The sequence below is a fragment of the Entelurus aequoreus genome, linkage group LG23 (assembly GCF_033978785.1).
Source record: "Entelurus aequoreus isolate RoL-2023_Sb linkage group LG23, RoL_Eaeq_v1.1, whole genome shotgun sequence".
NCBI classification, from domain to species: Eukaryota; Metazoa; Chordata; class Actinopteri; order Syngnathiformes; family Syngnathidae; genus Entelurus; species Entelurus aequoreus.
This window is the reverse complement of record NC_084753.1, coordinates 14,803,732-14,820,275: the sequence shown is the minus strand read 5'-3', so window position 1 is coordinate 14,820,275 and position 16,544 is coordinate 14,803,732. Positions and strand designations below refer to the sequence as shown.

General features: G+C 37.2%; 2 protein-coding genes across 4 annotated transcripts in view; one reads left to right on the top strand and one right to left on the bottom strand.

Moving 5' to 3' along the window:
• The window catches only part of LOC133640451 (cytospin-A-like), a 266,085-nt gene that overhangs the window by 59,255 nt on the left and 190,286 nt on the right, over positions 1-16,544 (top strand). The gene's annotated exons all lie outside the window — the stretch shown is intronic.
• Positions 1-16,544, bottom strand: part of dlgap2b (discs, large (Drosophila) homolog-associated protein 2b) — a 205,962-nt gene that overhangs the window by 70,188 nt on the left and 119,230 nt on the right. The window lies entirely within an intron of this gene.

Genomic DNA, 16,544 nt, shown 5'->3' with positions numbered 1-16,544 from the left:
CTACCCCGGTATTGAGCACTGTATAACGGATAAACCACAGAAACCTTGACTATATATATATATATATTTTAAAAAAAATAAAATAAAAACAAAATATATATCTATGTATATGTATATCTGTATGCATATATATATATATATATATATATATATATATATATATATATATATATATATATATATATATATATATATATATATATATATGCATATACATGTATTTGTGTGTGTGTGTGTATATATATATATATATATATATATATATATATATATATATATATATATATATATATATATATATATATATATATATATATATATATATATATATATATATATATATATATATATATATGTCTTAATTAGATTATCCAAAAAATATATATATAGTGCTCGATATCGTGGTAGAGCGTAATATGTATGTGTGGGGAAAAAAAATCACAAGACTGTTTCATCTCTACAGGCCTGTTTCATGAGGGGTTTCCTCAAACCTCAGGTGATTTTCATGGAAGTATTCACATACCATGGTTTATATAGGGCACAGAGCGGGTGGGTACAGGCAGGCGTGGGGGCGTAGTGATTGGCTCAAGTGTTACCTAGGAGGTGTTTCCTTCTGTGACGGCATGCTGATACAATTTCGCTGCGCTTGTTGAGGGATGACAAGTCTGGACGGTATATGATAAACAGTTTCTCTTTTAAGCATAGGTTGCATCTTTTATTACCACTGTTGTAAGGTGTGCTGGATGCAAGAATTTGCCATGTTATTGAATATTCAACATTGTTGTCTTTGAGATTCCAAATGTGTTTGCTGAGTTCTGTAGTGTTCCGCAGGCTTTTGCATCTGAAATAAGCTTTGTGATTGTTCCATCTGGTTTTGAATTCTCCCTCAGTTAATCCTACATATGTGTCGGATGTGTTAATGTCCTTGCGTGTTACCTTTGCTTGGTAAACGACTGATGGTTGTAAGCACCCCCCGTTGAGAGGGCAATCAGGTTTCTTGCGGCAGTTACAGCCTTTGTCGGCTTTGGAGTCGTTCTGCCTGGTGGTGGACGGCTCCTTTTCGATTGCTTTATTGTGGTTTGAAATGATTTGTCGCATGTTGTTCATGCAGCTGTAGCTCAATTTAATGTTGTTCTTGTTGAATACTTTTCTTAGGGTGTTGCCTTTGGGGAAGTGTTTGTCGATCAGGGTGAGGAATTTGTGGCCAATATTAGTTGAGACGTTTTTGCTGTATGGGGGGTTGTACCAGATAATGTTGTTTCGTTTTCTGCTCCTTTTTGGTTGGTTCCCTGGCGTGGGTTCGTAGGTGAGGGTGAAGTTGTATCCGCTTTCATCAATTGCTTTTTGGTACGGGGGGTTGCTTTGTCGAATTCAGCTTTGCTAGATGACAGCATCGATAGTCTTTTATTAATTCCGGTAGGTATTCTTTTTGTGGTGGTGGGTGGGTGGTTGCTGTCATGGTGCACGTATTGGAGTGTTGGAGTGGGCCAACAAAGAAGCCTTCATCACATTGAAGGACCACAAACCCAACTTCGCAAATAACCCATCATGCTGACTAATAATCCCAACTAAATCCGAAATAGGAAAAATCAGCAAAACAATCCTGGATAGAATCAACACAAAAATTACAGACAAAACACCACTCAACCAATGGAGAAATACAGCGGCAGTAATCAAATGGTTTAGCAACATCCAAGACAAACAACAGCACAACTTTATCTCCTTCGATGTCGAACAATTTTACCCTTCCATCACGCAAGACCTACTGACCAAAGCACTAGACTTTGCCTCGGATTACGACTCAATCACAGGCAACGAAAGAAACATCATCTTCCACGCAAAGAACTCCATACTCATCCGCAACGGTACACCATGGCAAAAAAAGAACAATTCAACATTCGACGTAACTATGGGGAGTTTTGATGGAGCAGAAACGTGCGAACTTGTTGGGAGTTTCCTCCTCTCCCAGCTCGCTAGCCTCAACCTGAACCTTGGTATTTACCGTGATGACGGACTGGCAGTGTGTCGCGCCTCGCCAAGGAGCAGCGAGAATACCAAGAAGCGTATATGCCAAATCTTCAAAGGGAACGGCCTACGGATCACGATTGAAGCCAACAAGCAAACCGTCAACTTCCTCGACGTCACTTTCAACCTGAGGAATAACAGCTACCAACCATTCACGAAACCCAACACAACACTCCAATACGTGCACCATGACAGCAACCACCCACCCACCACCACAAAAAGAATACCTACCGGAATTAATAAAAGACTATCGATGCTGTCATCTAGCAAAGCTGAATTCGACAAAGCAACCCCCCGGTACCAAAAAGCACTTGATGAAAGCGGATACAACTTCACCCTCACCTACGAACCCACGCCAGGGAACCAACCAAAAAGGAGCAGAAAACGAAACAACATTATCTGGTACAACCCCCCATACAGCAAAAACTTCTCAACTAATATTGGCCACAAATTCCTCACCCTGATCGACAAACACTTCCCCAAAGGCAACACCCTAAGAAAAGTATTCAACAAGAACAACATTAAATTGAGCTACAGCTGCATGAACAACATGCGACAAATCATTTCAAACCACAATAAAGCAATCGAAAAGGAGCCGCCCACCACCAGGCAGAACGACTCCAAAGCCGACAAAGGCTGTAACTGCCGCAAGAAACCTGATTGCCCTCTCAACGGGGCGTGCTTACAACCATCAGTCGTTTACCAAGCAAAGGTAACACGCAAGGACATTAACACATCCGACAAATATGTAGGATTAACTGAGGGAGAATTCAAAACCAGATGGAACAATCACAAAGCTTCTTTCAGATGCAAAAGCCTGCGGAACACTACAGAACTCAGCAAACACATTTGGAATCTCAAAGACAACAATGTTGAATATTCAATAACATGGCAAATTCTTGCATCCAGCACACCTTACAACAGTGGTAATAAAAGATGCAACCTATGCTTAAAAGAGAAACTGTTTATCATATACCGTCCAGACTTGTCATCCCTCAACAAGCGCAGCGAAATTGTATCAGCATGCCGTCACAGAAGGAAACACCTCCTAGTTAACACTTGAGCCAATCACCACGCCCCCACGCCTGCCTGTACCCACCCGCTCTGTGCCCTATATAAACCATGGTATGTGAATGCTTCCATTAAAATCTCCTGAGGATTGAGGAAACCCCTCATGAAACAGGCCAGATGAAATAGTCTTGTGGTTTTTTTTCCCCACACATACATATATATATATATATATATATATATATATATATATATATATATATATATATATATATATATATATATATATATATATATATATATATTTTTATATATATATATATATATATATATATATATATATATATATATATATATATATATATATATATATATATATATATTTATTTATTTATTTATTAAACACCTTAAACATCATGTTCATATTAACAAAAATCATGTATCCACATTATTGTTAATTAATTTTCCATAGTGAGTGCCAACATTATTTTTTATTAACATTAGTGTTATTCATATTGACTTGTTTGGTTATGCAGCGTGTCAACTCAACTGCCTAATGCCCATTTACACATGCGTGACGATAATCAGATAAGTAAATGTGATGGATTAATCTGCAATATTGCGTTAATTTGTCTGGGCAGTAAAGGTCAACAATTATGGCCAAAATAATAAGCAAGATTATTTTTGATTAATATTAAAGTTACGATTAATACCACAATTATTAACGAATTTGAAAACATGAGTATTTATTACACCACCATAACTCAACTTTAAAAATAATTTAAAACATCAACCTAATAAACATTAGTAACGAATAAACAACAACTAAAAAAACAATAATAGCAACAACAATATAATAAAATAACAGTAGGAATAATAAAAAATGTGTAAGTGTAGTAATGAAGTACATTATACTTGTGTAAGGTATTTTTTGAAACCTTTAATATCTTAGCGCAATTGGACCGGCTGTTGCGCACTGCGCTGTTATTGTAAAGGGGGAAGGTGTGCTGTTGTTCTGAGCTCCAAGCTGACAACTTGGTGTGTTACATGTTTAGGTATGGTTTGCCCTTTTTGTTGATGTTTAAAAAACACAAGCAGATGAAATGTGTTGTGGGTGTATATGTGCATATAGTATATAGCACAGCTTTAGCTTCGTAGTTTAGTTGGTGTTCCAAGTGGCCTTGTTCACGTTGTGAAGTTCAGGACAGGGCGGTTGAGTGTTTCGGGAATGAATGAGCGGACACATTTTCCCCCCAAACAAATCTTCTTACAATGACAGCATTTCCCTCACATTTATGCCAATTTCTGTGATATTCTGCCTTCAACAGCGGATTCCGTTTTATTGGCCAATTTTGTGACTCCGGTCGCAGTTACGTGAACGCGGAAATTATATGACTTACTTCTTGGTTTAGTTTAGTGATTATTCATTAGGCACATTAGCGCTGTGTCAAACAAAAAAGTAGCAACTATGGTGAGATCCCAAACTTCCAGTAAACCTGGTTCTTTTTTTCACTCATACGCTCACTCATCCGTTTTACCGTTACGAGCTCAGGAATCTGCATGCAAGACTTATTAATCGGGGTTTTCTTCAATGATAATATTTTTATGATCGTGAAAAGCCAAAATCGAAATCAAGAATAACATTTGGTAATAGGTTGTATTTGGAAACATGACTTTTGAACAGAAGTGAACGAAGTGGTGGGGCACCAAACCAACATGGCTACTGTGCAGCAAACCAAGTGCAAACTATTTCAGTACGCAAGGGGCCTAGATCTTACCACTAAAAGCAGATATGAGCAAAAAATGCAAACTATACAATAAGATCTCCATATATATATCAAAATAAGATTTGTCGAGTGATCTCAAGGATTATCCTTCGGTGGAGTTCCCAGACATGTGGAACTAAGGTGCTCTAGACATCATTCTACACAACAAAACAGACAAAAACTTGGAAAAGCATGGAGGTCTACAACTTATTTGTGTGTGTCAAGGACATTGGTATCAAGACTCTCCCGGATAAATCATCCATCGTTTTTGCTGGGGGAAAGTTGCATTTCATGATTCATCTTCGTGTTTACAGCCATGTTTGTTGCTTTGTTTTTGTTGTACGCGTCGTTCACGAGCATGCATGTTTTTCCCGTTTTTATCAAAATATAACTATAGATGTCAACATTGTGTTTGTGCTGAAAGCTTCATTTATGATTGTTGCCTTTTGTAAAAACTCAACTCTTTTAGATTTTGCTCACATTTTCTGAGTTGGTGCTTTACGAAACACTCGTAGCAAAAATGTGTTTTCAGAAGTACAAATAATATCAAGATAATACTTCAATAGAAAATACTAAATGTTAAATGTATATCAAACAAACCTTTAATGGAGTGATCACTGCAAACTTGTGCGTTCTCCGACTCTGCCTTCTTCGACTACAGTTTGTGCTACTTTTCTCGTCTTCTTTAGTAAAATCTTGCACTCTATCACCTTTCTTGATTACCTTTCGAGGAACTCTAAAGAAACTTTGATCCTTTTCGCGATTTCAACGGTTTCAACAGCCTAAAACAATGCTTGCATAGGGCATTATTTTTACAAGAAAGGCAAAATGCCACCCAGAACGCTATGACAACAGACGCTCGCTGGCCCAGCACTTTGAGTCTAGCATAGCCGGACGTGAGGTCAGGTGAATACAACAAATTGTTTCTGACAGCCTGACAAAAATGGCTAAGAAACCCTGCTGTAGGTAGTCAAGTTTGATCGTCTTGTCGGAGACCTCACAAAACTATCCAATCTCGATGGTGTATATTTTTTTATCTGAGTGTTTTTGCCTGTTTGAGGTTGGAAAAGTCGCAAAAGATATGTTTGATTTGTGGGGATTCCCATTAGCTGTGCTCTTGCCAGCATACATGTAGCCTACAAAAAAAAGAATCAGATTCGAGCATGAAAATCTTTAGTCGAAGACTTCCCTAGAATTATCAGTGTATGGTGCACATGGAGCAGATAAGTCCACAGTACACTAGAATAGCTTCAAGCACAGTGCTCACTTTACCTAGCAATACAGCCTGCCTGCTTTTGCACTAAAACAAGTGGCTGATTACCCCTACTTTCAGTACATGCCACTTCCTCAAATAAAAGGCCACCGTTTGAAAACACGGACAATTTTTCTCTTCTATGAAACGTGTAATCTTGGAAAAAGTGTAGCTACACTAAATAGGTTTCTTCAATATTATTACATACAGTTGAGATTTTTTTTAAATTACTTCTTTTGTCGACATACAAGTTGAGATCCAAAGGTTTCATGCAGTGTCTATGAAAAATGGGTCTATGTCAGGGGTGTCCAAAATTTTTGACTTGGGGGCCGCATATATGTGTGTGTGTATATATATATATATATATATATATATATATATATATATATATATATATATATATATATATATATATATATATATATATATATATATATATATATATATATATATATGTGTATGTATATATATATATATATATATATATATATATATATATATTATATGTATGTATATATATATATATATATATATATATATATATATATATATATATATATATATATATTATATGTATGTATGTATATATATATATATATATATATATATATATATATATATATATATATATATATATATATATATATATATATATATATATATATATATGTTAGTTAAGGTGGTGAATCTCCAGGGGGAGGGGACCGGAGAGGGGGGTGGGTGGGTGTAAGGATCGGTGTAATTTGGCCTGTCGCCATCACGTCTCCACCTCGTCGCTGCCACCACAGCCCGGGGGGCAATAGACTACAGACTGTGGTGAAGTAGGCCGGCTTTGTCGCGTGAAGAAGCCTACAACTTTTGGTTGTGTTTTCCGCTCCATTTGCTGAATGGCGATATATTATATATATCTCGATATTTTTTCCGTAAAGTAAAAACAAAACAGTCCTAGTTACCTGAGATACTAAGTACGTCATTATTATTACTTGGTAATTTACTAAGTCAAAATAATGACAAAATAATTGCTTACTAAGTCAAAATAATGACTTACAAAGTCAAATTAATGACTTACTGTAAGTAAGCGTTTGCAATAAGCGTTTGAACAAAAGAGTTAAAAGTGGGGCCACATGCTGACATATGCTCAACTCATCATGCTTAATTTATTACAGCATTTGGGAAGCCTGTAGTTGATTTTTATTATGTAAATGTTATATTTTTATCAACATGTGATAGCAGGGACCGTGCCATTCAAAACTAGGCTGCTACATTACTAATGATTAATGTAACTATAGCTGAAAAAATAGTACAATAGCAATAGGAGAGACTATTCATCCCTGAACACCATGGAGTTCATGTAGGCTTTATGATGCAGTTACATTATTATATCAACTATGAGAGACAGCTTCAGGAAACTCTTCATTTAACATAATGTCCTTTTTTGCTGCTTCAACACAGCTCAATCAACACAGAAAAAGGTAAAGTGAAATAACTTAGTTGTTAACTGTAGGTCATAATGCTTGTCTTTCTCTCAGACAGACAGGGCTTTGCTGTCCGTAACACACACACACGCACATACACACACACTGCACAGTGAGCTAACGTAACGCTAAAAGCTAATTAGCCTTCACCACAAGGACTGCGAGTGAGCTGAGCTGCCGCTTATGTTTCTGGAACGTCAACGGGCTCATAGTGATGTTACTAGTAGTTGACTGGGAGGTGTTTATTATAATTTGGGGAGAGTCCGCAGCATTATGCTCACCTGCTAAACACCTTTCTGCTCACCCCACCGTCTCTCCTCTCTGCCTGCCTGAGCACTGTTACGTGTGCTCCGAATACGCACTGCTGATTGGCTGTTACATGCGCTCTGAATACGCACTGCTGATTGGCTGTTACCGCTCTGCGAGTAACCAATCAGATGGTTCTGTGGGTGGGACAATGCTGGGTGCTACAGAGACATACTGACAGAGGCAGAACTAAGCGGAGCAGCTTGTTAAGACTTTAGTTTAGGTGCTGCGGGAAACCCTGATATATATATATGTTCACTTCTGTGACAACCTCCTTAAAGTTTTGTAATCAATCAGAAATATAAACAGCTAAAGTGCGCCAAACATGGACAAGTGGGCAGAGTGTTTTACATTTTTCCCATCATGCATTGTAATGGATTTAAATGGGTGTCATTTTGAATTTTATATGATGCATGGACATTTTTATAATGATATTCGCAAAGTTAAGTGAGCAGGTTGTGTTATGTGTGAGCATGTCGGTTGATATTTTGTGCTGGTTGGATTTGAATTTTTATTTGTTTTGTACCATGATGATGTAAGGTTGTTTCCATTGGTCATATCAGTAAATGCTGCGCATGGTTTTATTCAGAGCATAATTAAAGGTCATTGACCTGACTTACTTGTATTGTCCATTTGATGATGACAAAATTGTAGCAACAATGGCATTTAAAATTAATGCAATCTCCTTCTGGGAAAGATTCCTTATTTAACTCCTGACGTTTCATGTGCCAAATTGAAAACGGCCACGGCTAGTATTTTGGACACCCCTGGTCTATGTAGTGGGGTTGCTCCTCCATACTGTATGACCACCTCATGCCTCTCTGGAACAATTAGCGGTTTGTTTGCCTCATCCTTAGGATTTAGAAAGTTTGAAATGAGTGTGATTATGATTGTTGTAAATAGGGATGTCTCGATACAACTTTTTCACTTTTGATATTAAAGCCTTGAGTGTTGGTCGATACCGAATATAATCCGATACGATAACAGCACGAATCATAGTACATAGTTTCACTATTTTGTAGTGTGAAATGTTAGAAAAGGCTTGATCAAGTGAAATTACTCCAACAGAAAAGAATGATCGGTATGAAAAAACATTAACCTACTTATTATCAACTGGAATTGACTGTTGATGTCTTTTAATTGGAGTGGTAATTTTTTGGCGACACTTAGTAGTCGCAATAATTCATTAAGTTAAGCTCATGATGCAGACACGGTTGTTACTGGATACGTTCTAATACATTTATGCCTTGGAGACTTTGTATGTGTAAATAATATGCAACTATGAGTATTTGATACTTGTTTGTATTAACAAACATGCTGTTTTAGACTGCAATATTGTTCAATTAAGGCGGTTCTTCTAAAAATGTGGGGTGGGCCACCGGCCCACCGGGTATCATACTTCAAACCCCGCTTCGAAAAGCTGTGCACTACAAAACCCATTGTAGCCATTAATCCTGACTTCTTAATTTTGATTAAAAAAAAAAAAAAAAAATGTTTTATTTTTGTTTTGTTTTGTAGGTAAAAGTGTTTTAGATATTGTGCTCCTGAGTAATGTTGCTGATCAATTTGATGTATTATTATTTACTGAGTTTATTTAATGTAAATTTTCAGTATCAAATGGTTTAAATCCGTGAATTTTTTTTATATACTTTAAATAAATATTTTTTTAAATTTTTTTTATTGCAGGCAAATTGATTAACTTTAAATCTTGAAATAGAGTAAAGACAATGTTGGTAACGTTATTTAGTTGTTGTTGTAAGTACATAAATATTTCCTTATTTTGGTTTTCTTTATTGTTAATAAGGATACACTTGTAGGCAGAGGTGTACTTATAATAAATTATTGGAAACATTATAGTTTTTATAGTTGCTTTGGAAAATGAGGGGGTGTGAGATAAATGTTTTCTTCTTCCTGGTGGGCGTAACAGAAAATAATTGAGAAGCACCGAATTCCATCCATCCATCCATTTTTTAGATTTTAGTTGCAAACAGATATCCTCATTGGATCGACACACCTACTATCTAGTATTGTCAACTTCCTCATTAACGTCAACTACAATATATATAAATACAGTATTAAAATATACACAAAGTGACTTCCTGTTAAGTGCAAGGTATGCTTCAAAATAAAGGCACGGTGGTATTAACCTGAATTCTACCACACCAAATAACAAAATGCACCAAATTACATTTTATATTTTAGATTGTTAGCCCCCGGATTACAGATTTCCGCACATATGCTTTTTTTGAAATTACTGCTGCAGTTTATTTAGATAATTATAATATAGTATAAGTACGGTAGTATGACAAATATAAATGAATACAAAATATCCCTTGAAATGAGAAGAATGAAAAATAAAAATATGCACACATGGAAGACAACGAGGTCAACAAACTGTTGTAGGTTCAAAAATTATTAATTATCGCCGATTATTCCTTATGTCTCTGGTAAAAAAAACAAAAACAAAAAAACAATGGCTAGTTTTGGTTTAGGTTTTTTTTATGTCATTTGCTTAAAGCAAACTGGTTTCACTGTATGCAGAACTGAGATTAAGCAGGAATTTCAAAAAAGCACCAAAAACATTACTTTTAACTATAAAAAAAGATTCCACAAATTCTTAACTGTACTGTTAATAAATTAACTGATAAATGATGTCATGATGACTATGTTAAACACAGGAAATGGACAGAAAAGGTGTATAATTAAAACATGTTCAGATGTGTTGTTTTGGGAAATTGTAAACGTGATATACTTGAATTTGCTAAGGATGTTTGCAAAAACTGTTATAATTATTACAAAGTATTATTTACTTCCAGCCTCACTGAAAATAATAAACTCTGTAGAATGTGGATGTTTGACTTTACCTGTTGTTAGTACTAATCCTACCCGCAGTGACAGATAAAAAAATATATATATTTATTTGACATTAAAAACATCATAATGTCTAAAAAAAAGTTACTTAACCCTAAAAATATGTCAGTCCTAATTACAGTGTGTTGCTTCCTGACTGAAGTCCTACCAGATTGTCACGAGAACGAGCTAAATTTGAGCAGGTGTCAGCTGGAGGGACTGTGCCAGCTGACACACAAGCTTGTTAAACGCCTTTGAGAGAGCTGCTGGATTGACAGTTTTTCAATGGCGACTGGATGTTCGTGCACAAATTCAAACCACTTCGCCCGTTTAGTCACGGACAGGAATTATCGATGTTTGAAAGCACCTCAATTTGTCAATATGTTTACTACTTCTTTCTTTGTTTGCCTAAGATTCTGGAGATACAACGTTGTTGCGATGAAAAGAAGAGTGAAAAGTAGAATTTCGTAATATATCGATACATCACAATATCGCAATTACTCTAGGGATGGGTACTGTTCACATTTGAACCAAAGTGGTGCCGATTCCCGCTATCTGGGAATCGATCAACGGTTAACATTTTTGGTACTTTTGTGTGTGTTAATATATAATAATTGTTTTATTGTGACATTTCTAAGTCTCAATTACAGTTGCAAGTCCAATATGTTAGATGACAGCAGTGTATAGTTTATTCTGTGTTAGCAGCCAGTTAGGTCTTTGCTGTGTAGTTTTTTTGTTGCGCCCAAAAAGTGTTAACACTGTAAGTATTGTACAATTTACGCACCAGCTGTTTGACTGTAATGTGCATCTTAAGTGTAGTTTTCATTAACAAATTTGGAGCTGTTGAAATGGCCATGTAAAATCAGTAGCATGTCAATAGCAAAGCCAATGTATATTAGCATCAAGCTAGTCCAAAAGTGGAACCTTGTTGTACTTACAGTACGTTGGAGCGTTTTTTGAGTCAATTACTTTGGAGGGTGCAATTACTCTCAGTGCTGCTGTAGTGATCGCCAGGTGACGGTTAAGTCGGCAACCGGGCGTGACGTCCCAGGTACCGAAACAGGGCACCGATGGATTTTACGTGAATTGGTGCCCGGCAGGACCAGCGGGATTCGGTCGTGGACAAAAAAGTACTGGATTCGGTATCCATCCCTAATCACAAAACTGGATTATGTTTCCACTCAAGTATCGTGATACATATTGTATCGTAAGGTAAGCCTTATTGTCTGTTATTGGCTGCATATCACTACTGTTGTGGACTTTGGTTAGCAGAGTAGAGAAAGTTGTTTTGCAATTATGGTTACCAGATATAAACGATGTACAATAGTTTCTCTTCTTCATAGCTTAATTCACACAATGGTCAGGCAGCTTGAGCTGATAACTTTCACATTTTAAAATTTACATTGTGGAGGAGAAACAAAAGTCCTCCTTTCTGTCCAATACCACATGAACGTGGTTGGTTTTTGACATCTTATTGGTCCAACTTCCATACTCGTTTTTATACACATTACAAGATATACATTGACGGCAAACTCCGTAGCTTTTGTGCGCTAGCTTTCTGAGACTCTTATTTTGTTAGCGCAGGCAGGATGGAGTGAAGACAAGAACTGTGCGGTCGGTCTTTAGGCTTTTGACAGCAGGTGCGGCGCGAGAGTCTGTTGAAATAAAAATAGTTTTTTTGCCTTCCTGCCGGTCTTTTTTTTCCTAACAATGAGCTCGCAGCACCCAGTGTCATCTCACAAGAATGTCAATCAAGTGACGTCGTAGTGAAGAATGATGATTACACATTTTTAGGTCTATTTTTTTAATGCCTGGCTGGCGATCGACTGACACGCCCTGACCGGTCACTTTGCGATCGACCTCATGGGCAACCCTGGTCTACAGAGAGAAAAAACACAACTACACTAAGCAAAGACAAATTATCGTACCAGAAACTTAAAATGATCATACATTACGGAACAATATCATACATATTGTATTTGATGTTGCTCAGGACCATCTGCGACAGTAAAACAGTAATACAGATTATGTATAATCCATCCATCATTCCATTTTCTACCGCTTGTCCCGTTAGTTTATAATGTAGTTTTTAGGGATGTCCCGGTCAACATTTTTTTGGCATTAGATCCGATAATTTGACAATAAATAACAGAACTGAACATTTTTTATACCAAGTAACATACATTTTTATGAAGCATATTTTATTATATTTGTCATTTTTTCTATTATTATTATAAATCAGGTAATGTATTACATTTGTGGTATTGAACGCTACTTACAATTTTTTAACACAATACAGGGGCTAGTACACAATAACTAAACAAAAGCAAAAACTACTATTGGCTCTCATTTAAATCATTCGGGTTTTGCCCTCAAAGCCTTCCTGTAACCAGGGACTTACTACCTGAGTTTTTAAACAATAAAAAAAAAAGAAGATAGATAAGGATTTTGTAATAATGAGAACAAGAAGCATAAATGGTCGCACAACCTTTGACGGCGCTCTCTCTCTCTCTCTGTCCACTTTCTCTTAGTTTTTCTTTGATTTATCTCTTTTTATCCGCACTCCTGTGTCCCCTCCCCCCACATGCATGCACACAGGATGAATTACTCGATTTACTCGATGAATCATTGCAGCCCTAACTGGGACACAGCTGTGGTGAAGATCATCAGCTGAGCACCGATTAGCTAAAAAAGGCAAATATCGGCCCGATCTCTACAGAGGGTAAAATCATTGTACAAATATGCTAAGTATCGTACCATCATATGTCAAGAGAGCCAAGAGAAAAGAAGCATGGACCTGTTTTAGAATGGTTCTATTATAATTTACGTTCCAAAAAATACATTGTGATATACAGTAGTTCCTTAATTTTAGTAGTTCTGTGACGGTGCTCTCAACTCAAAACACTTGTATCTCAAATCCTTCCCATTATTGGAATACCAAGTTATGTCAATCTTGAGCTATAAGCTAAGGCTAGCGAGTAAAACCGGATGTTTTGAGCTGATCCTAAAGGGGCTAATGATGGCGATGTTTCTAACTCCAATATTTGCTTGCAACTTAAGGGGGAACTGTACTTTTTTTAGAATTGTTCTCAATCATTGTGAAAGATTCTAACTCGTAAAACCCAACAACACAACATAAAAACAATCCAAAAAGCGCAAACATACTCCATTTACATTTCATGACTTGAATATTAACCAATTATTAGTGAGCGCTAACACAGACAAACTGTTTATAGCGGCGCCGTGATCACAAGCTTGTGTGCTAATGTTGACTTGATCGTCTGATCATCTGCGTCCTCATTTCCTTGCCCGTCAAACTTTATTGTAGATCATAAATCGTGCCTCTCACTTGGATAGTAGAAGGACGTTGACGTATTCCGACAAGTTGGTACACTTTGACAGCCAATTTAGACCCGGAAATGGCGAGAACGACACAAAAAGACGCTTGGTTCCACCCGTTTTTCGTCGCAAGGATTATGAGATATTTTTAATCTAAATGGGAATCTATAAAAATCTCAGCAGTCAGCATCCTAATGACAGCAGTCCTTGTACAGTAAGTGTTTTTTTATTACGTTTGATGGCTCTCATGAAGTCTGCAGTGAGCGTTTTTTTAATCTAAACTATGCTTAAAATAAGCAAAATACGAAAATTTTATTATAAATGTTCCCTTTACTACATTACATATATACATCAAACCCTTAATGGAGGTGTTTGGATGTTTTTTAAGGGCTTTATGGGCAGAATAGGTCGACTTTAATAGGCTCCATTGTAAAGAGACTTTTGATTGTATTTATTTACTGTTTAAAATGCATAAAAAATACATCCGTCGTCATGTTTTTCTTTTAATAATGATTGTGAACGACAGCCAAAATTCCAAAAGAAGTGCAGTTCCCCTTAAATACAGCTCTTCTCGCAAAATACTTTTAAGTTGAGGTACCACTGTTTATCATTTTCGCAAGAGGCTGCAATCTATATTGTGATATGAATTTTAGGCCACATGTGTCAAGAGTCATACTCTGTATGTTAAATATTTAGTCTTATACTAAAAATCCAAGGCAGGAGTCAAAACATGTCGACTCTGTTTTGGAGGCACTGTGCATAAAATATAGAGGTGTAATAGGGCTGCACAATTAATCCAATTTTAATCATGATCACGATTTTGACCGCTACCATTAAATGAGGGTGATAGTCGGCGATATTAACATTTAAAAAGCAATTCAAGCACTTTCACAACCAACAGTCAGCCAACCACCATGGGGCGACCAAAAGACAGTGGAGAGCGAGTAAGAGTGAGAGAGAGGGTGACTGACACTTGATCAGCCTGTAGCTCCCGAAAATATTAGGAAAAATAAATGCAATATTACATTGGTGCCCTTCTCTCCTGTAGAGTGACCCACATTTTAACCCCGGAAAACGCCTCCTGCTCGTTCCTGCAAACCTGGAAATGCTCCTGCGCGTATAACAACAAACTGCATGGAAACAGAGCGGGCCACCCGCCACCGGAGCAAAGCCCCGACGAACAGCTACAAAAGCGAGGGTGCCCAAAGCTCGGACTACCGTAACATCGGCTGTGCACCGAAGGAACCCTATATTCATCCACCAAAAACGCACATAAGTAATGGATGTAATAGCGTTTTAATTGGTAAAGACATACAGTATGTCCTATATATACCGTGTGCTCCTTGCATAGTATCTGCCTTTTGTGCATAATCTTATTTTTTCACTAATGTTTGCACTTTATGATCTCACTCTGCAATGGCATATTTATTTTTAGTTAGCCCCTTGTCTTTTGCCCTTTTTATTTTACTGATTAATCTTCTCGGGCAGCACAGTGGTAAAGGGGTTAGTGCATGTGCCTCACAATACGAAGGTCCTGAGTAGTCCTGGGTTCAATCCCGGGATTGAACCCGGGATTGCTCGAGATCTTTCTGTGTGGAGTTTGCCTGTTCTCCCCGTGACTGCGTGGGTTCCCTCCGGGTACTCCGGCTTCCTCTCACCGCCAAAAACATGCACCTGGGGATTGGTTGATTGGTAACACTAAATGGTCCCTAGTATGTGAATGTGAGTGTGAATGTTGTCTGTCTATCTGTGTTGGCCCTGTGATGAGGTGGCGACTTATCCAGGGTGTACTCCGCCTTCCGCCCAAATGCAGCTGAGATAGGCTCCAGCACCCCCCGCCACCCCAAAAAAAGGGACAGGCGGTAGAAGATGGATGGATGGATGATTAATCTTTTTTTTTTTTTCTCATTTTGAAATGAAAGCCCTGTTCACATACTGTTTGTTTAAAATAAGAAGGGCAAAATAAATGTGTTTTATATAAGATAGTAAATAATCGTGATTTCAATATTGATAAAAAATAATCATGATTATTTTGGCCATAATCGTGCAGCCCTAAGGTGTAAAGCATTATTTTTTATTTCAGCAAAAAAACACAAAAAAAACGCTTTGACCTAGATTTGCACAAACTCTTTACGTGGCTCAGCTACGGTAGCTCTTTGTTCTCAGTGTCACCATGACAATGATTCACTCTGTAGAGCTTTATAAACACAATAGTTCCCAGAGGTGTCCACACACAAAAGGGAAGCCTGGTTAAATGTATTGGCCTCTCGGTATCATGGACACTGACTGTAATTGACCAACAGGAATCCGAAAGTACTCTCTTGCTGGATCACTAAGCAATGCATCAGTGGCATGCATTTTGTTTTATTTAAAGTAAGTCGTGTTGGGCATTTTTGATATTGATCCCTGTCATTGCCCAAATGGTAATGCTCTGGGCTTTTTGCATACTCCCTTTCAATTTGCCAATAATATTCGGCCTTGCGAGACCTTTATTGACATTCGAGGCATCCCTCATTTATTATG